Source organism: Pieris napi, chromosome 8 (genome assembly GCF_905475465.1).
Source record: "Pieris napi chromosome 8, ilPieNapi1.2, whole genome shotgun sequence".
Taxonomy (NCBI): domain Eukaryota; kingdom Metazoa; phylum Arthropoda; class Insecta; order Lepidoptera; family Pieridae; genus Pieris; species Pieris napi.
The window spans coordinates 8000760-8015635 of NC_062241.1; the positions used below are offsets into that span (position 1 = coordinate 8000760).

The following is a 14876-nucleotide window of genomic DNA, read 5'->3' on the forward strand; positions in this document are numbered from 1 at the left end:
ATAAAGCCTTATCTGTGCTACCACTATTCAGATCCAGAAGCAAATGGAGACATAGATTTATGAGGCTATATAAATTAAAACATGCCAAAGAGGTAAATTTTCATTTATTCCTCTGTGAAAGCTGAATCACTTGAAGAATGTTCGGGTTACTTATTTTTGGATCTATAATTAAGTTTTTTTTTTTAATTGTTAAGAAAATATCTTTTTATATCTTATAAGATCTAGTAACAGATAAATAAGAGGAGTTTTTTTATAACAACTGTAAAATCGACGACTTTTAAGAATAAGTAGTGTTGTTTTGCGTAAAGAACTATGGCGTTAGCCCATAAGAACATTTTTAAATATATCCAGATCCCAGACAAAAAGCACGTTCTCAGAAGTTCTCTTAGTCACACACAAGTATGTATGAGGAAAAACATCATTTGTAGTAAGAAAAACTTGAAAGCGTTTTCCCCTAGCTTTTAGTCTAGTTCTTGTCTGCGGTGAGTGCCTGCAACACTTAAAATATTCACGCTTGCGCAGATGCCTGTTAAAGGAGCTAAAATGATAACATCATTGTCTAGGAATCTGAACACAACAATTTCCAATAATATTGAGTTCAGCCAAATTATTGATTTGCTAAAAAAAATTCCAATTTCACAAACAAAATTGCTGATTAGTAAACGACTGTTTCAGGGAAGATAGTTGTACTATGTGTTGTTTAGATTTAAATTAGTAGACTTTTTGAAATGTCTTTGATAAAACTTAACATAATAATATTAGGATTTCATCAATGAAAAATCTGCCTATTACTTAACCTAGGAAATGAGTGGCAACACATGACAAGTTAGTGACGAAACATTCATTTATGATGTATTTTACATAAACATACTTTTAATATAAAACCATTTATCAATCATTCATCGACTTTTTGTAAACATTCTTTGAGTAAAAATAGCTCCAACTCCAACTCAAACCAATCTTTTTGCTTGGTGATGAAATTTTTCGTTATACAAACGCTATTCAGCTGTTGAAAGTATGAATCGTGAGCGTGACTAATACATAAGATGCATAACTGTCGCTCAATATCATTTGGGTTCTTTACGAATAAATTTAAATCCAAAGATAAGAAGAATATTTCAATAATTCGGGCTAAAAATCGCAGAAATCATTATCCTATTATTTATTATCTAGGTAGAGCTTGGACCACAAAACAAATGTTTTTAAAAACTCGCAGATAATGTTAATTCTCTTTAAACCACTTAGATCTTAAAAAAAAATTTTTTATTAAGTCCTATAAAGTCCCGGAATAGATAAATATGGTTAAGCTTTGTTTGAATATATATAAGAACCAGCGTAGTCGCTTCGACTTGCATCTCTTTAATAAAAGCTAAAGTTTTCATTTAACCTCTGCCCTGTCTTTTCGTTGCAGCATAATGAAAATTTAAGCAAATTAAGTAAAAACAATGTTATTTATATGAGAGGAAATCTATCTGTTTTAATTTAATATTAAAAATCGAAAGGTGCTGCAATCCTCAAAACAGCTGTCCATATTGTTAACATGCAGGTGCAGGAATTGTTTAACCTTATAGCCTAACTGCGGCAAAAACTGCTATCCTTAGCAATATTACATTCTCAATCGACGTGTTATGTATTGATAGAGTTGATTGGTCTTAAGAAAAAGTTGTATGGCGAAAAACTTGACTGGCATGGAATAATCACGGGATGTTTCTAGGATTAAGTTTTTTGTCTTTGGATATTTACGTTTAAGACCGCGAAAAATGGTTATAAATTTACCGATTACGTCACAATAAATATTATGGATGAATAATGTCATATAAAATCTCATTAAGATATGGCCTTGTTTAGAATTCAAAGTCAGACTTTTTTTTGGCTTTGTCTCTTATGTAATTTAATTCTTTAGAAAAACAAAAAGTATACATTTCTTCCTAGTATATTCAAGAGATATATATATCCATTTAATATAAAACAACTCTACGTATAAGCCATATTGTGAAGTGAATTGCACCGTTTTCCAATTTATCGCAAAAGATTTCATACACTCATTCTGAACAGCATTTTAAATTCATCGCTTCGAGAAAACATATTCACACAACAAAATTTTGAGGGAATCGCAGCGGGTTAGCATATTTTTGCTTTTATTTTGTAGGTATTAATATTAATATTACTATTTAAGAAGTACGCCGTTAGTGCCCGTCACAGAGACAACATTTTATTACTAGTCAATACTAACATTTAGACATAGGTGTTTAGCTTATTTAACATTGGATCTGTGGTCTGAATTTGTTATTCAAAATTAATGAGTCCTATTAATCAATTGCTATAGTTTATTAAAAAAGGCAGATCAGCCATTTTGTAACGTTAAATTACTATAAAATATATCATTATAGGACACAGGTCTTGTAGACACGAAGAAATTGAATAAAGTATTTAAACTTTTTATCTAGACATAAACACAACAAACAGTTTATGACTTATTTAATAGTAAAATGTGGAGTTAATTTTAAGAATGGCAAAAGTCTCAATATCTTTTAAAAAGACGTGAATAAGACTACTGTACAGTCAATAGATCACTCGGCTAGACTACTTTCATGATTCATTCAAGGATTGTGAACTACACAGTTAGGTACGTGAAGTTTAATAAACGGCGAATACGCAGGTGCCATAACATAAATTTAACTTATTGCACACAATTGTACTGAAGTATTAAACTCAAGAACTACTTTAAAATGCCTTGATACAATTTTGATAAACTAAAAAACTAAACTAAAAAGATAATTCTAGATTAGGATTCTGGTAGATAGGTCCAGAATCCTAATCCTCAATCCTTGGGATTGAGAATACGTCATCGTATAATAAAATAATAAAATAAGTGTAACTAAAATAGTGCTAATATAAGTGATAAAATATATAGAGTAAATGACATTCAGGTAAGAAATAGAGAGTTTCAATTACTTAAAATAAACTTAATAAAACAGCTGTAAACCTGTGTCACAAAGCCATGTAAATGTTAATACGATTTCATTCATCGATTTTTATATGTATGTAGGCGCAGCATGTGCGTAATATTCAAGGACAAAAATACCATACACATTTTTAATATTCTTGCAATAATTTCCCATAGGTACATTGATAGACGTTAAATATAGGTAATTATTTTGCGTTGCCATAATTGTTTTTATAGTACCGCTATTTCTCACAAAGTGGGGTCGTGAATAACTATTTCCAGAATTAAATAAAATTACGTTTTAGCTTACCTTTCATACAATCGAAATTATAATGTAATCCTGCCATTTTCTATATTTTTACCTGTTCTTGTTGCTTTCTTATAATTGTTTATCTTAGTTAGATTTCCCATCAAATTTAACAATTTCACTACATATATCAAGTATCAATTAGTTGCTATGAATTAAAAAAAAATTAAAACAATTCATTCACAAGTCGTGACTTACATACGCGTGTTTATCAATGAATACGTAAACATTTACGTTTTTAGAATATATTACACGCTCTAATTTACACGATACTAAACCTTGTGTCAATGTTAGTTTTGGCATTTTTAAATCACTTCTTTACTAGTTTACATTCGGTAAATGTATGTAAGAACAAATGAGATTTGTATAGCATTTAAGAACAAGTGTCGAGGTTTCTGTTTGCAAATATTCGATAAGATTATTCAGAAATGCCTAAAGATACACCATATACGTTAAAACTTTATAAAACGTACGTGATGTTTATAAGCAACAATACAAATTGAATAACAAAATAGTGTTTTGACCAAAATTGACAAGTATATACCCCAAAACCTTTTACTGGAGTATATCATTAGTATTCCGATCACGATGTAGGCAGGAAGGCTTTGCCACAATGTGTTCGCGACATCCGATTCTTGTCCAATATTTCTATTATTGCTACCTCTTATATAATGTTATCAAATTACATTTATCATGATAACTATCGGGATCAGAAATCGTGGTTGGATTTTGTGTGAGGAAATACATATCCTTATATTCTACATATATAATAAGCTTTATAATTTCCGAATTATTTTAAATGAAGTCGCTTGTTAGTTTAATTTTGTCGGCTATGCAGTTTCACCAGCGTAATATCGGTTGCTACGTTGGTATAATATTTAATATATAAAATGTGATTAGCGCTCGCACATGTATATTTTATTTCTTGCATATTTCATAATTGATGATTGTCCCCGTTTAACATGTGTGATGTTTGAGAGCATAAATAAAAATAAAATTATTTCAATTCAAAGCAGTAGTTCCCGAGATAGGCGCGTTTAACCAAACAAACTCTTCAGCTTTACAATAATAATAGTATAGATAAATACTATTCTTTTATTGTGCAACCAAGCCAGGTTCTGTTGGCTTAGTTGCACATGGCGTGTAGTCTGAAGATCCAGTCTTCGATTGCCGCGTTATAATTGTTTCTGGATAGAAGACTGATAAAAATGAAACAATTGAGAAGCGGGACCTCACAGTTCACACGCCATTTTCTATACTAATTATCACATTGCTATTACAACTGATATAAGCCGTTCGTTCATTATTTTGCGTTTAATTACAAAACCAGTAAATCGATGTTCAATATAAATGAATATTGCTGGATTAAGTCATGTATGTAAAGCCTAATAAATTGTCTCTAAGAAGTTAGTGAGTATAAGCCTATATCGTCATATTATATTCCAGACTCTCTCTCTTCAGTCTGTAGCCCATCAGACAATGGTGGTTTCCGTCAAGCGCCTCTCTTATTACACTGTGCAGTTTTGAGGACGATGAGTCGTTTACTTGTACGGCCTATCTGGTTGGTAAACAGCCACTTGATCTTTTGCATTCTGTGTTACCACCATAAGTTTTTCCAAGTTCTCATCTCCTCTACGCATTGTATGGCTAAAGACTAACAAAGACGCCACAATGAAAGATATTTCTAAAGTACTAACCAAACTTAATTTAAAATTAGAAGCTCTTCAAAACTTGAGATAAACAACACAATTTGTTGAAGGATGTAACTTCCGGAAAAGTGTTCGCCCATTAATCATTGAAAAGAAAATAACGAGCCATTCCTATCCTTTTGAGAGCATTTATTATTCTAAGCGAGTTTATTTTTTAAAAGCTTAACTTCTTTATTCTGACAGACAATTAATTTATCGTTTCCATAAAGACGCTGTTATCATATAAAATCAGGGTTTAAATACGGAACAGAAATAGCCGTAGTCGTTTATAAAGCGTTGACGGTTACTTTAGCCATAGAGTAAAAAATTTAATAAGTTTATCATAGTTTCAGTCCATTGTACGTCCTACGTTTACTTAAATTGGTGGTTAAATAAAAAAGTTTCGTTGCTGAATTGCACCATCGTCCACATATGAGATTGTTATTATTAATATACTTTTTTTAGAGAATAATGAAATAGAGGCAGATACGAGATGATAAGGCAGGAGTCACTGGAGAATGAGAACGTAGGATTCTAAAACAAATATATTAAGATGAAATTAGCTAGCATAAAATAGCAAAACATGATAATCAATGGAAGTGAAATGTATAAGATCCTTATCAGTCGTATTTTCAAAAAAATAAGTAAATTTTTAAGGAAGATACGATTTCACTAATAGTTAATATAGAGTTTTATTTAAACTCGTTTAGAGCGAAGAAATCTGCAGTGAGAACAAGCTAGACTGGATCTTATTAATATTGAAGACAGCGAGCAGGCAATTAAATCTTTCCAAGAATTTGGCCAGTCTTGGCACACGACCGCTATGTGCAGTATATGGAGATGAAACAATGGGTGCGTTTAAACGTAACAGTGAATGCTCCATATAAGGACCTGAAGCAAAAAATCAAGGAAAATATTAATATAATTGCAAGGAATAAAAACCTTAATCGTGATTTTACGCAACAACTCTGATACAATTATTAAATCATTCTTCTACGAGTACCTACAAGTGTCACACTCAATATTGTTTTAATCGATACTAAATTGTTCTTATTTTTATACGTTGTCAAAAACTCGGGGTTCTCAGTATAATTGTAATATAATATAAGCCTTAAGTAGAATTATTGAATATTGAATATTTGGCGTTTAACGTCTACTAGGTAGGTACTACGTCAACTACCCTACTTTGCAAAAAAAGTGACAAAATATTATTTCAATGCCTATAGTATGTATAAGAATCTATAGAAGAGATATAGGCGTCTTCGTATTTGGCACTGCTGATTGAGTATTTATTAAGACTAGTAAGCAATGTGATTCTTCGTTAACTACTTTTTTTAATAGTTATCAACAACCAAGAGAAGGTCGCTAAATAATGATTGTATATTCGTAGGAGACATCGATCGCAAGTCATGGCATTTCGTAACAATCGGACACATTCCATCGCGCAGTGCAACGGCCCCATGATAGACTTGGTCCGTTTACTGATTATACAGATTCATACATACATTTTAGAATCAATAAACGTTTCTTGTGCCCACGCTTCGAAGACCAAAAGAAAATCGATTGTTTCAGATTGAATAAGCATACGCAATTTTGAATAAATTAAAAAAAGCCTTATCACAATGCGTAAAATCGTATAGTTGACGTATTGAAATTATGAACGGACAATATGGTAGTGATATGCGAATAGTGGAAAAAAAACTATTGCAATGATTGTCTGAAAAGTAAAGTCTATTGCACACATTGCACACTGGAAGCGAACCGAATGGCAAAAGGGAATTTTTTAATTTTAATTTTTAATTTTTATTGTTTTTGATGTCTTATTTTTTTTTTTTCTTTAAGTATTGCTATTTTGTGTGTTTATGTGTGTGTGTTTTCGTTTGTAATAAATGTTATGTCTATGTCTATGTCTAAAAGTAATATGAAGCAAAGACTCCTCAAAAAGACCTGACACAGACCACAGGCCGTACAATACCAGAAAGCTCGGGTAAATCTTTAAGAATTAAGGTACATTTAATGCAATTCCCTTTGATCGCTGGAAGGAAATGTCTCATCGTTATTGACTGAAATGTTGCAAAATTGACAACACGTGCGTGAAGTAGGCCGCTTGCGCAATCCATAGTAGCAACATTTATCATAGATTGTTGCCCTCACAAGTTAATCTCTACGCCTCTCTAAAATAACGGTTCGTTTTGCGCTCGCTTTGTTTATGCCATTTATTATGTCTGAAGATATAGGAACATTGTAATAGATGCGTAATATATGATATGAATGAAAACGAATGATAAGAATTCTGATAAAAAATATACTAAAAAGGCTATAAATACAAAGTACACAATCGGAAATAGTCTAGGCGTAACTGAACAAAATTATGCGTAGTGGGAGCAAGTTCGGGCGAGTTCTTTTGCAGATCATAACCTAAAAACTACTTCTGCTCATCTAGCAACTCTGGCAAACAGAATTGCCTGCTATACACGTCATAGAACCGAACAAAACCTTGTTTCCTTCTTCAATTCTCTTCCACGTCTTCTACATGACATTAAAAGCATTTTATGTAGGTAACCATTTATAAGCGAACAGGCATTCTTTTAAATCATCGGTTTCATTGTTTTTATTATGAGAGAATATAACTATTTATAAACAACGTGTGTATAAAATTTCTCTCGATTTATCTCTTAATAAATAAAATCATTTGCATAATTATAAAACATAATGAAACAAAGAATATTGTTATCTTTTGATACTATCTGTTTAACGCAATGATAGAATCATAGATATTAAATACAGGTATGTTTGATTATTACAATATTTAATTAATACATAAGAAGTTCATCTTCAAAGTTTTACGTAAGGCATTATTAAATTAAAATTATTTTATATTGTTATATAGGTATTATATTGCAATTGAATTTGAAGTGAAATAATAAAATAATTTATTGTTGCTTTTAGGCAGCTGTAGGTGACTAGGACCGAACAGATAAGTTAGCGTGAAGGATTACAAAAACATTATCACAAATCGCATTAGAAATGATATATTGCTAATTCGACATGCGTTGAAAACCTCGCAAATCATAAACAGGCAGGGGAAGGCCAATGTCAACGACCTACACCCCAAACCCAACAATGGGACCAAAAAAAGGGTCTAACAAAGATACAATTGGTACTCGTTGGTGAATAGTTGATAATAAAACTGTTTTTATTGACGCGTGCGCAAGTCGTGCCCGATTTTCATAGTTGCGGATTTAGTTCAATAATACAAAAAGAGAAGATTTAGGAGAAGTAATTGTACTCGTATTATGATTATTGTACATCGGTAACCAGTTTCGTGGGCCGTTTTCAATAGTATTAACTATTAACCATATTATATTATGCATATATGTAAATGGAACACAATATTTTAGACAAACCCGTTTATATGTTTCTTATATTATATGTAAAAAGACTTATAATTTGTTCTTAATAATGCCAATGAAATATTCAAAATTAATAATCCATTCACACACAAAGAATTAATTACAATAATGGTTTTACGACCTTTGCATTTTGTATGTAAATTCTACAAAATCAAATTTGTTCAATTAAGACCATCTCTTAATACGGTAAACAGGAGCTTGGGGACGATCAATTTCAAGGGTTCCCCTCTCTTACACTCAAATATATTCTGATCATTATTTCATACACCCAGATATTGACAGATTGAGGTCTCGGGACGGATAGAATATAAGGTATGCGCAGTGAAATTTACGAAGATATTAAATCTAGTTTTAATTTACAGTAATTGTAGTAATTAGTACAGAAGTTTCAATAGTAATAAGATAATATTATGGCTGGATTTGAGGTGTTATAGGTAAGATAGCAACCAAATAATATACCATTTTATAACGTCTAGTCGCATTATGTACAATATTATTACTGCTACATTCAACTAAAGAGTTAATGCATCGAAACTACTGAAAGGTAATTCATATAATAAAAACACATAAATGCATTCAAAGGACTCGAACTACCGTCGTGCAACGCATTACCATTACTTAAATAATAAATATTCGATAAGACTTATCAATGATAAAACTGTGTTGATGATAACATTAAGGACATTAGTATTCTAAGTTACATACAAAAAATAATAATACGTACTATAAACCGTTGCAAAATGTAAATCACAACTAAAACACTATAACATAACAAGCACAAAATAAATGCAATTACCAATAAAAGCACGATACACTTCACAATGCGACGACAAAATCAAAATTTCGTGTTGAAATTTGATATGTGTACAAACAACTGACACACGCGACGGCCGGGGCGCAACTGGCATAGACTGCCGACAAAAACAGTAGCTCGCTGTCTCGCTCGAATACGCATGTCCGTGGATTACAATAACCCTTAAATGTTGAAAAAATAATTATATAATTGCAATATTCGAAGGTTCCGATTGCAAAAGTGAAACAGGTTTTGCACCTGGCTTAAGATAATGTAATCTGGAGCGATCGCAAAAAGTTGGTCGAGTTTTTGTGGCGTATAAACAAAGCTGTCCTTTACCCTTGTCAATAATCGTTGACGTTCTAATTCTTATGAAAAATCAACGGATTAAAATTAGAATTAGAACTATACAGTTAATAATAATTATGATGTGGTGTGTTTTACACAGAACAAACAAAATCAGCATGTTTAATGTGTTTTAAGTACTAAACTAACGACTAAACGTGTAAATTAATTGGTAGTCTAATTAAATTAATTTCAAACTGGTTTAAATACATATTTTCTTGCACTCTCGACAGGGCTGGATACATTATTACCCGATGTGCCGTCGGATCTAGCACAATTATTAGTGAAAAGTGTTTAATCGTAATTGATTGCATGGCTTTTGATAAAATATTAAAAGTAATATATTTGAATATATGTATATTTCTATATATTTGTCATCTTGGGATTCGTATGGAAAAATACTTATGTACCTACCTGCAAATACATGTACAACATACATTGCATACTGTATGCAAATACAACCTACAGATTAGGAGCGAAATTCAAGAAAATTCAGTCAATTAAGATCATAGATATTACTAATCTTATAAAGAGGTATTTTTGTTACGAATAAACTAAAAAGCTTAGGTTCAGATTTCAAATAAAAAAAAGGTTACCATAAGAACACATTTAGGTTATTAAGGTAGGCTAATTAAATTATAGTTTACTAAACTACTAATTACTAATTAGGACAATTTAATAAATCTGGGTTTTATATTAACCTTAAAAAAGCGAATACGTCGCCCTAGCAAAATTTTCTATGAAACCGCAACTCAAGTTATACATTTAATTAGTGCAGTTAAAATTATATAACCCACCATATTACACATGTTTAATCAATTACACTTTCACACTTTCACTGGATATCACATATTATGGGACTGGAAAGTGATTATTGTCAAAGTGTCAATTACAATACACAATGGGGGCGACACTTTCAACGCAGAGAAACTATTTAACATGACAAGGGCATGTGATCTGCATAAATTATACTGAAAATCTAAAATTGCGTCGTAGGCAAGATTATACACACTTCAAACTCTAGTGAAGACTGCCTACGGACTATCACTGAGAAAAAAATACCTTCATTTAATTTAGTTATATTTTATTAAATTCTTAAATATTTCATAAAATTATCAAAATTCCGATCCAGCCACGACATAAATAAATCCAATCACTCGATTAATCCCGCGTTTCTTAATCCTTAAAATTCACAAAAAGCGTAAAACAAAAAAGGTTCATCGTGTTAGTAGATAATTGAAACACAGATGAACATTTTATGTTCCAATACTATCAGAGCCCTTGTAACTTCCAATAACGAGAGTTATACCGATTTATTTTTATGTAAAATCGATCTAATTGTCTCAATATAAGGTATTGGATATTACAGAATACGAGCGCTGATCTTTATTATTAAACAATTGAGAGAAAAACCCCCTGTTTTAATAATTTAAAACAAATTTAATAATACTGTTATATTGAGCTGTGTTAGGTAATTTCTGCGCAAGCTATATCCAGTATATAGGCGACTTGCCATACCTTCATTTATCAATAATATTAAAGGAAACAGCTAGAATTGTCCCATTCATAACTCGTTTTAAGAACACCATGTTAACCAAAGCGCCGATGATTTAGATACACAGCGTAATCACAATTTGACAGGAAGAGAAGAATAAGTACTCGTACTTCAGTTAACATATGGTCAATAGAAATTATGTATTAGTGAATAGGGCTACATCATGATACGTTAGTTAGAAGTCTTTCTATAAATAAAGAAGATTTTAACTCACTATGTTACAGATTTAATAGCAATGAATCTGAATTATATATGTATACGAATTCAAAACTAACAAAGCCGTGGATTTTAATGTTAAATCGTAATAAAAATTTTAATTACGATCCTCGTAAACTCAATAGTGATAGTCGTAAAATGAATATTATTGAAATACAAATTTCCCGTAATTCATTTTGCGTTCAATTTTGCATCATTAATAAAGCTATTAATTTTATTTTGTATGGAAAATTGATAAAACTATATGTACACGCAAACTAAATTCCTAAACGGAAGACGATTTTTTAATTTACGCCTCCAGTAAAATGTGAAAGCGACTCTCAGCGACTTCGTCTAAGACGCGATCGTGTGGGAAGTAGCTGATGTGGCTTTAGTGGATCGCCCACTTGGCTCTGAACTTTGCTATATGAAAAGGTGTTTTAAATTAGTAGAAGAGTACAAAATCGTTAAGTATAGCGTGTAAAAGTAAGGTGCATGGTATCTTTTCATACGTTAAACATATTAATTGAAATTACTAAATGGCATTCTTAAAATTACAAATAAATTTATAACTATACTAGAAGTGAGAAGAACATTAAAGTACATACTAATCCAAATGTAATTCTCATACATATATTTATTCAAGTATATTTAAACAAACGGCTTTTGTGATCTTTGAAGAATTTATATTTGCAATGAAATCAGAAATATCTTAATAAAATCTTAAAACACTGTTTTGACCGGATTGAAGTTATGTATTATTATAAATTTACAACTATTTAACATAATTTTAAATTTATCCGACGTTTCGCGTGCTTTACAAATTGTGCCAATTTCAATAGAGAAGACGGCCTAAAATTGTCAAACACCTGGGATCCAATAATATCCAAATTAAAATCTCAAAAAGAAACACAATCCGCGAAAATAGAGGACACCGTGAGCCATTTTTGCCAAAACCCTCCATCTTTTAGTCGATACCAACTCCGGGGAAATAAATACAGATAATGCAACTTTCTCTGCAGCTGTGATACTTCTTGACATTCAACATCTTTTGTCTTCAGTCACCGTGACCACGCACGCTGTAAAGCACGCGAAACGTCGGATAAATTTAAAATTATGTTAAATAGTTGTAAATTTATAATAATACATAACTTCAATCCGGTCAAAACAGTGTTTTATTTAAATGAGTTATGTTAATCAAAGACAATACTATTAATAAAATCTTACATAACTTTATAAACCTTCACTGACATTTTCCAAGTTTTTCCTAGTTCGATGACATGAGAATCATCGCGCTTTTCACTTCCTCCTATTGAATAAGTCTTACATTTCTTTTCCCAGGTATTATTTACTTACATATCTCATATAATTATAGCCTTCACATAGTGGCCACTTTCTTGGACTACCCAAGAAAAATTTGGGAATGGATTGTCTTGAGTCCACGAATCGAGCTGTGTACCGTAAATATGGCATAGGCAGACACATTGCTAACTTTATTTCTTAAAAACTAAATCGGGATAGTTGTTACTTCGAAAATTAAACCCAAGGCAGAGACAACACCTTTTACCATAGGAGCCATCGAGACAAGTAATTACATTGTTTTGTAATATTAAACAAGATACTTTAATTACTTTGAAAGTTCGCTCACGAACTGACATTGAGGCGTATGAGGCGAACGTCCGTGAACACTGGATGCGCACACGCATTCATCAGGTGTGTAGAAATCTGTCATTATCAGTATTTTAACTTGAGATTTAGATTATGTAGATGATTCATGATTCATTGTTGATTGTGATGGTCGGTTGATTCGTTTCAATATATTCAGTTATTGTGATTTGCCTTTTAAATGTACAACAACAAAATATGTATTAACGTAAATACAAGTGTGATATTGTTCGACTATTACAATGTAGGTTTTGTGTATATCTTTTGTTATTCCTTTAGCCTGTTGAAATTTTCCCAACCCTTGTTCATTCTCTTCTAGTACATGAAATTACTACAATGGGTTTTCATATATCCTATATGGCCTTGTAAGTTACAGGCAACCCTATCGAAACCATTAAAACGATTTCATAACTTACCATAATATCAAACAGTAAAAATCATGGTTGTATTACCCCATTACGTCATAAAACGATAAATATGTTGTAAAACCATAAACGGAGGCAGCGAGCCATATCATAAATTTGACAAAATTGGCGCACTTTGTAACAACTATCGTTACCCACTTACCAGTTATGCAATAAAGAGGACACTTTATTTTTTAAGGAAAAGCCTTACCAATTTTCTGGGATATGGTGAGGCTAAAATAAATACAAATGGCGTATCCCTATAGTAAAAAAACTTGGTACGTTAGACGTCAACATACAACATTTAAAGAAAACATGTCAAAAAAATCGCAATCGTAATAGTGTTTTTAGATTGATTATAATGTAATTAACATAAAAATGTGTCAAACCAGAAGGTATAATAATTTAAAAACGTAAAACAATAAATGAAAAGTTATTGTTGAATAATTTTATATCTAAACAAACTTTTGAAGTTTTAAACTTATTTGATGATTTTTAAATGCGTAAATAATAAAACAAGTAAAAAGCCTGTTGACATGAAAGTTATGGATTAAAGTCAACAATAATATTACCTGCCTATGTGCATTGTTCCTGTGATATCATTTTAATGTATTTACACTAATACAGAAATATACACTTCTGAATAATTTTAAAATAAGTTACTAAGTGTTATAGTATACAGCATTTATAATTCATTAATGTAACTTAGTGTATAATGTAACTAAGCTATAATATACAACACTATTGCAAGACAAGCAATTAACCTCAACTAATAAATGTTCATTAGCATTCTTATTTCTATAAAATTTTAATTATGTTCACGAAATTTTAAAGTAATACAACACTAGTTTGTTCTGTTCTCATCGCTCTAGGAGTTAGTTTCAACACTCCAGTGACAATTGTTTGTAAGCTAATGCAATATTTTTAATAATAACCACATCTGGTGCTAGTCAAAATATTTTAGAACTAAGAACAATGGCTGTGAAACTGACCTTTTAGCGGAAAAATTAAGAGTCGGAGACAATTATAAAGAATTTCCAACGATCTTTAGAATAATTAAGATTCAATAGCTTTCACTTCACAAATCAACCAATTAAAAAGTTTTAATCAATAAGGAGTCTCTCAAGATTCTTAATGAGAAATAATTTAAAAGCGAAAAGAATTTAATTAATTATTATTTGCCATCGGCTTTAAATCAGTTATTTGGTTTAAAATTATTGAGTTCCTGTACTTTTTTAATTCAGTTCAAGAATGTGACCGTTTTCTGAAAGGCCAGTCGCGTTTCTTTGTTTATTATTTTACTTAAAATATAAATATCCTTATTAGTAAATTAGGTTAGACCTAAATTACTTATTAGTCTTAAGTTAAGGCTAGATCATAATGTTTCATGATGTATTAGTGAATAGAAATAGATGTATTAAAAAAATCTTAAAAAAAGATTGAATATGAACTGCATTGAACAATTGTGATAAAGTTAGATTATTATTATAAACGCCTGATAAAATTTGTTAGCACATTTGGATAACGCATTTAGTAGGTAGTTTGCACCAGCTGCAGCCCCTTA

General features: G+C 31.0%; 1 protein-coding gene across 1 annotated transcript in view; it reads right to left on the reverse strand.

The window, feature by feature from the left end:
• LOC125051918 (protein sprint) overlaps positions 1–9264 on the reverse strand; it is a 112300-nt gene extending 103036 nt beyond the window's left edge. Inside the window, exon 1 of the mRNA XM_047652546.1 lies at positions 9080–9264. The gene's annotated coding sequence lies outside the window, so the exon portion shown is untranslated. The remainder of the gene's footprint in view (positions 1–9079) is intronic.
• Between the last annotated feature and the right edge of the window lie 5612 nt (positions 9265–14876).